This window comes from Spinacia oleracea, chromosome 1 (assembly GCF_020520425.1).
Source record: "Spinacia oleracea cultivar Varoflay chromosome 1, BTI_SOV_V1, whole genome shotgun sequence".
Taxonomy (NCBI): Eukaryota; Viridiplantae; Streptophyta; class Magnoliopsida; order Caryophyllales; family Amaranthaceae; genus Spinacia; species Spinacia oleracea.
Window position 1 is genome coordinate 105,739,433 of NC_079487.1, and position 15,274 is coordinate 105,754,706.

Sequence of the window (15,274 nt, forward strand, 5' to 3'; positions counted from 1 at the left end):
CGTTTAAACGATGTAGTTTTAAGCGTTGTTTATATTAATTAATTAAAAAATAACAAAAATTATTTAGATATGTGGTGTACTTTGGCAAATACGGTTGGTTATTACTCCCTTCGTCTCGGAATATTTGACTTGTTTTTCTTATCGGGTCGTCCCTTAATACTTGATCTGTTTCTAAAAATGGAAATATTCTAACAATATTATATTATTTCTCACACCACCCCTATTAACCCACCTACCCCCTACTCCATACAAAAAATAATTAAAAATTCAACCCCTACTCTCCCCCAACCCCACCTCTTAACCCACCTCCCACTAACTACATTAAAGTAATATCCCATTATCAACTAGTACCTATTAAATTAAATAAGTCAATTCAAGTCCCTTAAACTCTGTGTCGGTCAAACCGGGTCGAGTATTCCGGGTCAGAGGGAGTAGTCAGCATGAAATTAGCATGAAATTAGAAAGGGAATCTTTTTTTAATAATTTGGTTGATTCGGTGCTTAGATAAAATTATCTAATTAATTTTTACAAATTATAGTGGATAATTATTGTTCCCTCAAATCTAAGTGGATAATTAATACAGTATTTCTCTACATGTTCTATGGTATACCTCTATATGTTCTTTGGTATTAGTCAAAAAATCAATCATATAATTTAGGGTAGATAATTTAATACTAATAACCGTGTTTATCTTTTTTTTATATAACTTCTGCCAAAATATTTTAACAAAAAAAAAAAAAAATTGCATTCCAACTTCCACACTAAGTACGAGGAACATCTACAATTTTTTTATTATTATTATTAATTGATGAGTAATACTCCCTCCATTTCTTTTTGATGTATACATTTGGAATCTAGTGTGGTTTTTAAGAAAATTGGAATATTGGTTTGTATGGGTATAAGTGTAATGATTGGGTGTAAGAGAATATAATAAATAAATGAGTGAGAAATTAATAAAGAAATAAGGTAAGAGAGAGGAGTGATAATGATGGGTGATAAAGGAGGTGAGAGAGTGGGTATATGGGGAAGGGAAAAGAATTAAATATTATGGGTGGGGAAAATTAGGTGGGAATATGGGTAGAATCTTTAGGTATTTTGGTAATTAGATAGAAATATAAGGGTATTTTAGGATAAAATGTATGTCCAAAAATAGAATAGATTCTAAATGGATACAACAATATGAAACGCTTAAAATGGAAACGGATACAACAAAAAGAAACGGAGGGAGTACTTAAGTACGTCGTTTTTCACAAAGTGTACAATGCTTACTTAGCACCCGGATGTGTAAACTAATTATTGCTTCTTTTCCTTTCTGTAGATGAACGGCTGCAAGCCTGGAACAAACCATTGAAAACAATTATACATGTATAAGTCAAGGATTAACCATTTCGTACTACTCCATCCGTTATTAAATATGTGTCACTTTTATATAAATAGTGTTCCCTTCCATTTTTGAACATACAACTTTTCCACTTTCCCATAAAACATGATTACTTTTTCTTACATATTTTACACTTTTTCCACTTTTCAATCACCACATCCACCTTTATTTGTACTTTATCAATAAACAATTACCTATTTTTTCCTTTCCCAAAAAAAACATTTCAATCATTACATGTTACATACTTCTCATTTTTATTAATTACCGCACCACTCTCCATAAGTGACACTTATTTAGAAATGGATGGAATAACACAGATCATATCATCACTTATTTGAGCTCTATCAATAGCATCACTTATATGAGCTCTATCAATACACGTGCAGTAAATCCCCAATATGAAGATGAGACATTCTTCTTCATGAAGAACACGGAAAAAGGCCCAAACCCCTAATATTGCTTACGTATCTTGAAAATGGAGTTGAATATTTCTTTTTTAAATACTAGATATTGATTAATGTGCATTGAGATTCCTCTATTTTTTTTTTAACACAAGGAAAATTACGTTTTTTTATAATGTTTTCACTCTTATCAATAATCTGATATTGGAAAAATGAGAAATTTTTAATTTTCCAATATAAAAGTGTGAGAGATTAAATATATTAAAAACATTTATATGTTAATATAAAAGTGAATGTAAAGAACATTTTGAGACACACAAAAAAGAAAACGTAAAGAACAAAAAGAAACGGAGGGAGTAACATGTTTAACCTACGAATTGAAGTACATTTTTTTGTAACTTACTAACTCTTTTCTATAGGAGAATGGTGTTTAGAATTCTCATATTAGGTGTACAAATCCTCTATAAATTTATCATTGTTTTTGACAAACTTGTCTAGTTGGAATCTAAAATTTCTTAGAAATGAGAAAATGTTGCAAAGATGAATGTAGATGAGAGTGTCGCGCGTCAGGAAATAATAATCTTATCCTATATATATTATTGAAGGAAATAATGCCCTTGGTCCAAGTATACATTCTATGTTAAGTCTAATAAGTGCGGTTCAGTATTAATTAACAAGTTAATAATTCAGTGAGATCAAGTGAGCTGAATGCCTAGCTAGAGGCCGCTTCAGTTCAAGTGGAATTAATGATATTAATCCACATCTTACTCTTGACTGAACCCGTAGGGTCACACAAATAGTACGTAAACGGATCAAGTATTTAGTGGCATTAAATACTCCATCTATGGATATTCGGAATCGACGGATCTTGGTTTCAGTGGGAGCTGAGATCGTCACAGGCAAGAAATGAATACTCCGGAAACGATGATATTGCCGGAAACGGAAATATGGATCGTATCGGAAATATAAATATTATCCAAGTCGTAGATGTTGCCGGAAACGGAAACATGGTACGTATCGGAAAATATTATCGGAAATGGAAATATTGCCGGAATCGGAAATATTGCCGGAAACGGAAATATTGTCAGAATCGGAAATATTATCGGAATCGGAAAATAATTCCGTAAACGGAAATATTAAATATTTGTTCGAAACGGAAATTAATTCCGGAATCGGAAATATTAAATATTGTTCGTATCGGAAATGAATTCCGGAATCGGGAATTTAATCGGAAGCGTATCGTACGAATAAGCATCGGACTAGGCCTGCCGGACGAGGGCCCAGCACAAAGCCAGGCCATCGCCCAGCAAGCCAAGCGCGCCACACGAACAGCCAAGGCCACGCCAGGCCCAGCGCAAGGCCAGGCCCAGCAGGCCGTGGCAGCGCGCGAAGCGCGCGCAGCTGCGAGCATTGCTGCAGCTCGCGTGGGCTTGTAGCTCGCGTGGGCCGAGCGGCCGTGTAGGCTGTGCGCGGGCATGGCCTGCACGCTTGCGGGTCATGCTCGTGTAGAGTTTGTGTTCACATACGAAACCTAAAGAGTACAGGATTTGTTTAAATGATTAAAATTCCTAATCCTAAAAGATAAATTAATTAAATAAGAATTCTACTAGGATTCTAATTTAATTAATTCGTATCCTAGTAGGATTCGATTATTTATTCCATGGTCTATAAATATGAGTTAAGGGCTCATAATTTACATCGAGTATTCAAGTATTCAAAGTGATTTTTGAGAGCAAAAATTCAGTCATATAATTGCCTACAATATCCGAAAATTCTAAGTACCTTAAGGGCGATCCTAGTTGGTCAAGCTTAAGGCGGATCCGGACGTGCTGTGGACTATCTACGGAGGGACGACACTTGGAGTCCTAAAGACTTGTTCTTGTTCGGTTTGGGCGCAGCTAGGGAGGGCACGCAACAAAGTGTATGCATCTAAACTATGCTAAATGATTATGTGTAAATAATATGATTTCCTGGCTTTATGGTTTTTTCGCATGATTTATGTTTTGTCATATGAATCATAACCTAACAGTGGTATCACGAGCCTCTTATTATTTTCATAATCTAAATTGCATGAACATGGTTAAATATTACAAATTTGCAAGAATTAAAAGGGGTGATTAATTTTCGTAATTGTTAATTAATTGCAAATTGCATTTATTTAATTATACGTACGCAGTTTTTCGGCAGTTTCTTCGTTACTCATTTAAATCGAGTGATTTTTGTGTCAATTCCGCATGTAAAAGGCATTCTAAAATTTTGACAAAAATAGTAATTTTCGGCCGAACCCAGAATTCTCAAATTCGAAGCCTAACTATGACTTTTCGGAGGTTTTAGTTTTTCGAATGCAAAATTTCGTAAATTTAAGATGTTAAAATTAAATATTTGCGATTCTTGTTGATAAATCTTGAATTTTTGATTGACCTACTGTATATGTTTAACAAGTTTGAATGCCTAGCCTTGTTAATTATGCAATCTAATTTGTAATTATGATTAATTTGTTGAAAATTGGAATAATTTAGAATTAATTTGATTTTCATAATTAGTTATAATTTAATTAGATACCTATGATTAAAAACCACCATAAAAATTGTATATTTATGTTAAATTTTAAATTTTTATGACCTAGACTTGAATCCATGTTAATCGGAAATCAATTAAATAATAAATTTTCGATTTTTCGCCCTAAAATTATGAAATTAATATTATTTATTAATTTGTCATTAATTTTGAATATAAATTTTTAATTTTTATGCGACTCGCTCATATAACTTGCACGCACAAAGCAATGGACGCTACGTGTTACCCTTAAGGGGTGTTGTATAGTGCGGGCATGCGACGACAAGCAATGGAGCTCGTCGCCCATGCGGTACGAATGCAGCGAGCAAGGGCATGGTGCACGAGCACAAGGCAGCAGCCATGCCTTGTGTCGTGGGCTGTGAGCAATGGGCGTGTGGGCAGGGGCGAGAGCAAGGCACGAGCAGTCGCGTGTGGGCAGCAAGCGTGCTGCGCCACAGCGCGCACTGCCTCGCGCAAGCATGCGGAGCCTCGCGCGCAGCGAGCGCAAGCTCGCGTGCCACGAGCGCTACGCACAGCGTCGATGGCTCGCGCGCAGCGAGCGCCAGCTCGCATACTGCTGCCTCGAGCGATGAGCGCAAGCTCGCGTGCGGGAAAGGCAGGCGCGCAGCGAGCGATGGCTCGCATGGATCGAGCGCTGGCAAGCGAGCGCAGCGAACGATGGCTCGCGTGCATCGAGCGCTGGCGCGCGCAGCGAGAACCAGCTCACGTGTTCGATTGATGCCTTGCGGTAGTGAGCAGCAGCGATGCGACGCAGCGAATGGGCTGCGCGCACATGGCCAGCGATGGCTGTGTGCGTGTGGCCCATGGGCGTGCGTTGCGTGGGATTGTTGCGTTGCGATTAGATCATTTTGAAATTTTCAGTTTACGTAATTTTAATTAATTTTAAAATTAATAATTTAAATTATTTTCTTGGATTTTAATTTTGAATATTGTAATTATAATAAATTTTATTTATTCTAATTATTTTACTAAAATTAAAATCATGAATTAATTTAAATACGACTGAAATTAAATTAAATTTATGGATTCAATTATAAATTTATATGAGCTTTAAATTTTAATTAAATTTGTATGTTTCCGGTTAGACTAGAAATACATTTTTTTGTTTAAAATTAGTAAAGCATATGAATTTATTGGTTTAAGTGGGAGCCCTTTTTAGTCATATACTCTTGATTAGGTCTACAAATCCTTAAGGTTAAAACAACTTGATTAGAATTAATAAGGACTGAATAATTTGTAGATTATTGGTGCCCTTGATTAATTGCTGCAAATGTTTATGTGATGCATAATGTGTTTTACTAACCAGCTATGTGGGCCATTCATGATAATGAATGGGTGAATGGTATATATTGTATATGTACTGTTTTGCAGGTTATGAAGTGACTAGTATGGCCCAAATAGGATAGAAAATATGGTCTGCATACCATTAATTTGAATGTAATTGGTCTAAAGTACCAAAGTTGTTTTTCAATTCAAATATGGTCTGCGTACCATCAAATAGTTGTAATTAGTTTTAATTATAGCTTATCCTATTTGAAGAAAATGGTGCCTCCCACGGAGATTTTCAAGACGGACTTTGAAGTTAAAGCTTCAAGATGAAGTCGGACCATACTAGATCACATTTATCTTATGCATGTTTTAAGTTATTTATTGCTTTTAAATATGTCTTAAATATGCATGAGATCAAAGCTTGATTATGTTGCATGATTAAGGATTTTAGTTCACTTAAAATCTAACCAACATAGTAAGAGCCTTAAGTTCCAAACTTAAAAATTGAGTTATAAGGTGCCATGCCAAAATATACACTTGCTTGGATATCCTTTACATCAATCTAGTAATAGTTTTCGCTCAGCGAGGTGTTACTTATTGGTCCTAAAGGGGCAAGGTACACAAATAATTGTGAGTACATGTTAGTTTTGGTGAAACTCAACGATATAAGTAAGGAGTCCTTTTATGTCGTGGCAAAATCGATAGGTTTACCTAATAAGTTCTTAAACGTACCTATCAACCAAGAATAGTTTCTAGACTATTAGCAAAAGGCTTTTGCTTACCTAAGATGTTTTAGGATTAAGTCGACAAACTGTGCTTAGTTCTTCAATGATTTTAGGGTCTTGGAATCCTTTTATTCACACCTGCCGGAACACATAATTCGAATAAAATGCTAATGACTTGTTTAAATTGCATGATTGCTTTCATTTTCAAGTTATTATTCATGATAAATGTTTAGCTTTGCATGCTTCAATGTATGTTTTAATTATTGTTTATAATTAAATATCTTGCACTGCAATAAATCCTTTTAGAAAGGTAACAGTAAATTTCCTCGATTGGTAGTGAATCCAAGAACGATTCACGGAAATGAGAGAAAATGAGCAATTTAAAATGTACGTTTCTTATAGCGACTTTTATGGTTGTTTTCGAACATCAAAGTTGAATGGCAAACCAATTGGTGCTTGTGAATTCAAAATACACTGTAGTTTTGAGATCATAAAGCATTGAGTTTAATACGCTCAGCTTTACCAATGGTTAACAACCTAATATCTTTGTCCATTTAATTCTCGAATGAGTCTAGTCCCTAGACATTCGAATAGATCGATGCTTAGAGAACTTTAGAAGCTTCTGGTAAGATCATCTAGTTGAAACTTAATATTCAACATAAATTAAATGGTAAGAACCTTGTTGGGGTGACATTGGACATGTCTAATAAAGTATAAAAGTCAACACTAAAGAATTCAATTCTTAAGACTATAAGAAAGGGTACAAGAAATAGGAAAACGAGGAACAAATGAAAGGAATTTACGATTCCGTTTCTACCTATAAGTTTATGTTTAAAGAGAAGTGACCTAGCAATCAAACTTCCTTGGTATCATATACTGCTTGAGGTTCTTACTTCGGTAATAACTCAAACAATGGAAGCTAGGCTACACTAATGGCCTACAAGTGGGAAATGAAGCATGGCAATGCTACTTTAGTTGTAGGGTCATCTAGTTTGTTTTAAGTCCTTTCAAAGGCTGGAACTTAATGGATATTTTGTTCCATAATCAGCATACCTAAATTTCTGTTTCAAACACAGAAAGACTCACATTCAGAAGAACAAAAACAATGTTTGTTTGTTTATTTGAATGAAATGGTCATTTACGGGTTGAGTCAATATGCTTGATTAAAACAAACAACTCTTTAAAAATAAAAACTTTACTAGGTTCAAATCAAACCCTTGATTTGAGTTCCACTAATCTTTGGCATTGTTGCTTAGACCATATCAACAAGTTAACATTCAAAAGCTCTATTTTAATGGACTTTTGAAAGTTCATTGATTTCTAGATCAATTTAAGACGACTAGTCTTACTTGTTGAAAGTAACAAAAGATATGAACTATTGTTAGAACGCCTAGACAATAGAGTTCAAAGCTAAAGAAATATTTATGACTTTATTATTTCACATGGATTTGAGTGAATATAGGTTTATTGACTCAAATGTGATATAAGTTGAATCTGTTTGGGTAGTTCCAAGATTCAGAAGTATAAAATCCACTTGGCAAGAAATCATAAAGATCTAGGTTAGATCATGTTGATGATTACTTGAGACCAAATATGATCATCAATGGTTGTGTGTTGTAATTTCACAATCTAGGTCCATAAGATATGGCATATCTTAGTTGGAATAATCGAAGTCAATTAGTACTTGATTCGATTAATGATGAATCATAAGGACTTTTCCTATAATTTCTAAAACAAAATGCTCAACTACCACCAAACTAAACCAAATTCGTCAAAGCTATTGAAAAGTAATTTCAGAATAACTTTTCATAAAATATATCTAGAGAGTTGCAAAACTCAGTGGGAGCTTAGTGTTTGTCATTCGACAAACTAAGGCCCAAGTATAGATATATGTTTCATTGTGATTTATTCAAATGAGACACAAGGGTATTATTTCTACCACGAATTTTTGAGAACATAATGTTTGTTTGCTCGAAATAATGTCCTTTTGGAGATTCGTTTCCAAAATGACAAGTGGGAGAAAATAGACCTCAAAAGTCTTCGAGGCGAACAACAAACATAAACGGACATTCCGGAGGCTTTTCGAAGTTCTTTAGAAAATCCGAACACGTATTCTTTAAGGACTTTAGAAGTGGCTTTAAAGAATATACATCTCTTAGAAGACTTTACAAGTGCTTCAAGGAGAACAGAATATTCAAGGGACTTTTAAGTGGCTATTGATATTCTGTTGTTTGATGTTCTATACCCTTGTAGGCATAGAGTTCAAGTCACTGAAACTATGAGATTCTTCTATTAGATAGTGAAGAAACATGGAGTTCAGGTCACTGAAACTATGCAATTCTTCTATTAGATAGTGAAGAAACCTACAACTTGCAGTCAAACTATTATCATGTAGATTAATGAGTTTGTGACTTGTAAGAAAGCTATGACGAAACCCAGATTCCCTAAAATGGTTAGAGGCCATATATAGACTCAAATGTTTTAAATGGTTAGAGGCCATAAAACATACTCAATGTTTTGATGACAAAATTGAAATTTTGTTGATTTGCAAGAATAGTTTCACACCTATTGGTTGCAAAGTTTGTTTTAAGGATAAAAACCATCAAACATGAAATTGTGTTCACACACAAAGCTAGATTAGTTGCTAAAGGTTACAAGCAAATTCACGATGTGGATTGTGTTGAAACCTCATGCAAAATCGTAATGCTTAAGTCTATAATTCAAGCAATGATTGCATATTGGTACATATGGCAATTGGATGACAAAACATCTTCCTCAGTCAAATGTTGGAAGAAACTATGTACATGGTATGTCATAGGATTTGTGGATCCAAATAAATGCTTGAAAAGAAAAGCTAGTTTATAAAATCTAAGTACATATTTAAGCAAGCAATTGGGAATTAGAAATGTATTTTAGTGAAGCTAATAAGTATTTTAGTTTCATAAAATGTACATGATTCTTATAGATATATAAGAAGTTTAGTGGGAGTACATAAAACTTAATTGGTCCTATGTGTATCACACACATATCTCTCTATTGTTAAATAACATTCAAATGCTAAATACTTAGATTTGAGATTATTCATCAATGATGGACCAAGGCGAAACTTAGTACATACTGGGTACTAAGATCTATTTACAAAGATCTTATAATATTGTTTTGGATTAAGTAATGGCATTTACTAAATCAAACACGAAATACTCCATTGGAGATATTCGACCCATGTGAATAAATCTAAGTAAAAGAATGTTTGAACTATGTATAAGCATTTACTAAGTTAAAACATCAAAGGATCTAAGTGAGATTCTTAACCTATATTATATGTCAAAGAATTTAGCTGGATTCAGTATCTACTGAAATTGAATGAGCTAAAGTTACATGAATACAATTCAATTGAGAATTATTCTGCAAAAGAATTTATCATGTATGATATAATATGAGGATCGCCAAAAATGTATCGTATGACTTTAGGCATGACGAACATATACCAATCTCTATTGATCTAAGTAAAGATCAACTATATTGAGATCAAGAATACTTATGGTACTTGAAAAGGTACATAGGAATAGTTCTTGATTCAAGGAAATAAAGATGTGCTAAATATTGATGCTACACGCATAAACACTGGCAAAGGATCAAGCAAGACCCTATGGAGTTAACCATTGACAAAGACGAGCTATAGAGCATCGTGTTTTGAAATGGCAACATGGATTGGAGACCATGAGTTGTTGCGTGGGAAATTAAATATTAATTTCTATGTTCTAAGATACAGCTGGAAAGTCTTCCACATATCCGTGAACTGCTTGGATAAGTAAATCCAAACCAAAGCATCACTAGCAACCTATACAGTTGAAGTAGAAGTACTTATTGCCTAAGAAGCAATAAAACTGAGTTGTTTACATTAAAAGTTCTTCACTGAACTTGGCTGGATCACATGTCTGCTGACTTGATGGTTCTTCATTGCAAAATATGTAGAACCACTATTTAAGTAAGAAAGACTAGATCACATAATAAACAAACTCAAAAGATCTTATCATCCTATCTCGAAAAACATTCGATGAAAGGGATATTAAGATTAGCAAAGCATGATAACTAAACCTATGCAACAAGTGAGAAGCAACACTCACATTGTAGCATTGGAAATCAAGCATAGCTTTGAATTCCATGAAATGTTTTAAAAATGGGTTAGAGGCCCATGGTTGTAAAACATTGGGGTTGAACATTTATCATATATGAAATGTATTTTCATATTCCATTTAATCTTGGTTTAGTATTAAATGATGAGTCCCTTCAATTTGACGATATATTCAAGATAGACTGTCAGGACCAGTCCTGTGACTAAGAAATGTCTATCAAGTGAACTTGAATGTCAAAGGTTGAAAATGGTCCCTAGTCGGAGTTTTCTATAAAATTGGACGCATAGAAAACGTTAGACGATTAGAATGCAAGATGACTAGTAGTTCTGTTTCTTGAACTATGTGGACATGGCAATGCCATAATCATTTGCATAGATACTTACTTTGGGAAGACTAGTATCGGACAAGACCTATGAAACTTTGCTGTAAGAGATGAAAATCTGTCATAAGTAAATTTCATTAAAATTATTAGACACTAAATCCTCAATACCTGAGTGATTTGAGATTACTTGTTTGAGAACTGGTTGCTTTGACGTTGACCAACCGTCGCACCGTAAAAGGAGGCTATAAAGGCAACGCTCAGGTAATCACCTATCAAACGAAGTCTAATCTCAAGATCGCAAGATTGGGATTGTCCTCCCATAAATCGGGATGAGATGCTTAAAAGTTGTACAAGGCCACTCGGAGAGCTAGAAACTGTGAAATGCATGGCCGTGCTCAGATGAATCATAGGCTATGATTATCTGTCTATTTGATAAGTTGAACTCTGAAACCGAGGAACACCTCTGGACATAATAAGGATGACAACTCTTACCTTATGTTCAAGAGCAAGCATCGAGCGACAAAGGAATTAGGAAATGCACACTTGTCCCTAAGGACAAGTGGGAGACTGAAGGAAATAATGCCCTTGGTCCAAGTATGCATTCTATGTTAAGTCTAATAAGTGCGGTTCAGTATTAATTAACAAGTTAATAATTCAGTGAGATCAAGTGAGCTGAATGCCTAGCTAGAGGCCGCTTCAGTTCAAGTGGAATTAATGATATTAATCCACATCTTACTCTTGACTGAACCCGTAGGGTCACACAAATAGTACGTAAACGGATCAAGTATTTAATGGCATTAAATACTCCATCTATGGATATTCGGAATCGACGGATCTTGGTTTCAGTGGGAGCTGAGATCGTCACAGGCAAGAAATGAATACTCCGGAAACGATGATATTGCCGGAAACGGAAATATGGATCGTATCGGAAATATAAATATTATCCAAATCGTAGATGTTGCCGAAAACGGAAACATGGTACGTATCGGAAAATATTATCGGAAATGGAAATATTGCCGGAATCGGAAATATTGCCGGAAACGGAAATATTGTCAGAATCGGAAATATTATCGGAATCGGAAAATAATTCCGGAAACGGAAATATTAAATATTTGTTCGAAACGGAAATTAATTCCGGAATCGGAAATATTAAATATTGTTCGTATCGGAAATGAATTCCGGAATCGGGAATTTAATTGGAAGCGTATCGTACGAATAAGCATCGGACTAGGCCTGCCGGACGAGGGCCCAGCACAAAGCCAGGCCATCGCCCAGCAAGCCAAGCGCGCCACACGAACAGCCAAGGCCACGCCAGGCCCAGCGCAAGGCCAGGCCCAGCAGGCCGTGGCAGCGCGCGAAGCGCGCGCAGCTGCGAGCATTGCTGCAGCTCGCGTGGGCTTGTAGCTCGCGTGGGCCGAGCGGCCGTGTAGGCTGTGCGCGGGCATGGCCTGCACGCTTGCGGGTCATGCTCGTGTAGAGTTTGTGTTCACATACGAAACCTAAAGAGTACAGGATTTGTTTAAATGATTAAAATTCCTAATCCTAAAAGATAAATTAATTAAATAAGAATTCTACTAGGATTCTAATTTAATTAATTCGTATCCTAGTAGGATTCGATTATTTATTCCATGGTCTATAAATATGAGTTAAGGGCTCATAATTTACATCGAGTATTCAAGTATTCAAAGTGATTTTTGAGAGCAAAAATTCAGTCATATAATTGCCTACAATATCCGAAAATTCTAAGTACCTTAAGGGCGATCCTAGTTGGTCAAGCTTAAGGCGGATCCGGACGTGCTGTGGACTATCTACGGAGGGACGACACTTGGAGTCCTAAAGACTTGTTCTTGTTCGGTTCGGGCGCAGCTAGGGAGGGCACGCAACAAAGTGTATGCATCTAAACTATGCTAAATGATTATGTGTAAATAATATGCTTTCCTGGCTTTATGGTTTTTCCGCATGATTTATGTTTTGTCATATGAATCATAACCTAACAATTATATAATATATATATTTTAAACTAAAAATTGCATATGAAAACACAAAAAACAAATTTTCTACTTCCTTCCATAATGATGTTGCAGTTCAGGTTTTTGACATTACTAGTTGTTGGTGAAGGAAATAATGCCCTTGGTCCAAGTATGCATTCTATGTTAAGTCTAATAAATGCGGTTCAGTATTAATTAACAAGTTAATAATTCAGTGAGATCAAGTGAGCTGAATGCCTAGCTAGAGGCCGCTTCAGTTCAAGTGGAATTAATGATATTAATCCACAGCTTACTCTTGACTGAACCCGTAGGGTCACACAAATAGTACGTAAACGGATCAAGTATTTAATGGCATTAAATACTCCATCTATGAATATTCGGAACCGACGGATCTTGGTTTCAGTGGGAGCTAAGATCGTCACAGGCAAGAAATGAATACTCCGGAAACGATGATATTGCCGGAAACGGAAATATGGATCGTATCGGAAATATGAATATTATCCAAGTCGTAGATGTTGCCGGAAACGGAAACATGGTACGTATCGGAAAATATTATTGGAAATGGAAATATTACCAGAATCGGAAATATTGCCGGAAACGGAAATATTGTCAGAATCGGAAATATTGCCGGAATCGGAAAATAATTCCGGAAACGGAAATATTAAATATTTGTTCGAAACGGAAATTAATTCCGGAATCGGAAATATTAAATATTGTTCGTATCGGAAATAGATTCCGGAAATAGAAATTTAATCGGAAGCGTATCGTACGAATTAGCATCGGACGAGGCTTGCCGGACGAAGGCCCAGCACGAAGCCGGGGCCATCGCCCAGCAAGCATGCGCGCCACAAGCCCAGCCAAGGCAGCGCCCAGGCCTACCGCAAGGCAGGCCCAGCGCGCGCCAAGGGCCACGGATGCGTGGGCCGAGCTGCGCGGGCTGCTGCTCGCACGCGCATGGGCAGCCCTTGTGGCTGCCGTGTGTGTGTGAGTTTGTGCTCATACGTGACTCCTGAATCTGCAAGAGTCAGTGTATGATTAAGTTTCTATTCCTAATTGGATAAATTAATTAAATAGAATTCATGTAGGATTCTAATTTCAATTAATTCGTATCCTACTAGGATTACGATTCCTTTTCCATAACTCTATAAATAAAGGCCTAGGGGTCATAATTTATACACAAGTTTCAAAGTATTCAAAAGTGAGTTTTTTTGAGAGAAAATTAAAACACATCTTGCTCAAAAGTGCCGAAATTTTCTAGTACCTTAAGGGCGATTCTAGTTGGTCAATCTTAAGGCGGATCCGGACGTGCTGTGGACTATCTACGGAGGGACGACACTTGGAGTCCTAAAAGACTTGTTCTTGTTCGGTTCGGGCGCAGCTAGGGAGGGCACGCAACAAAGAGTATGCATCTAAATTATGCTATATGATTATGTGTAAATAATATGTTGTCCTGGGTTAATGGTTGTTTCCGCATGATCTATGTAGTGTCATATGTATCATAACCTAACAGTGGTATCACGAGCCCCTTATTATTTTCATAATCTAAATTGCATGAACATGGTTAAATATTACAAATTTGCAAGAATTAAAAGGGGTGATTAATTTTCGTAATTGTTAATTAATTGCAAATTGCGTTTATTTAATTATATGTACGCAGTTTTTCGGCAGTTTCTTCATTACTCATCCGAATTGAGTGATTTTTGTGTCAATTCCGCATGTAAAAGGCATTCTAAAATTTTGACAAAAATAGTATTTTTCTGCCGAACCCAGAATTCTCAAATTCGAAGCCTAACTATGACTTTTCGAAGGTTTTAGTTTTTCGAATGCAAAATTTCGTAAATTTAAGATGTTAAATTAAATATTTGCGATTCTTGTTGATAAATCTTGAATTTTTGATTGACCTACTGCATATGTTTAACAAGTTTGAATGCCTAGTCTTGTTAATTATGCAATCTAATTTGTAATTATGATTAATTTGTTGAAAATTAGAATAATTTAGAATTAATTTGATTTTCATAATTAATTGTAATTTAATTAGAAACCTATGATTAAAAACCACCATAAAAAATTGTAAATTTACGATAAATTTTAAATTTTTATGACCTAGACTTGAATCCATATCAATCGGAAATCAATTGGATAATAAATTTTCGATTTTTCGCCCTAAAATTATGAAATTAATAATTTTTATTAATTTGTCATTAATTTTAAATATAAATTTTAAATTTTATGCGATTCGTTCAAATAACTTGCACGCACGAAGCAATGGACGCTTCATGTTACCCTTAAGGGGTGTTGTATAATGCGGGCATGCGACGACGAGCAAGGGAGCTCGTCGCCCGTGCGGCACGAATGCAATGAGCAAGGGCGTAGTGCACGAGCACAAGGCAGCAGCCCTGCCTTGTGTCGTGTGCCACGAGCAATGAACGAATGGGCATGGGCGAAGGGCGAGCCAAGGCAGTCGCGTGTGGGCAG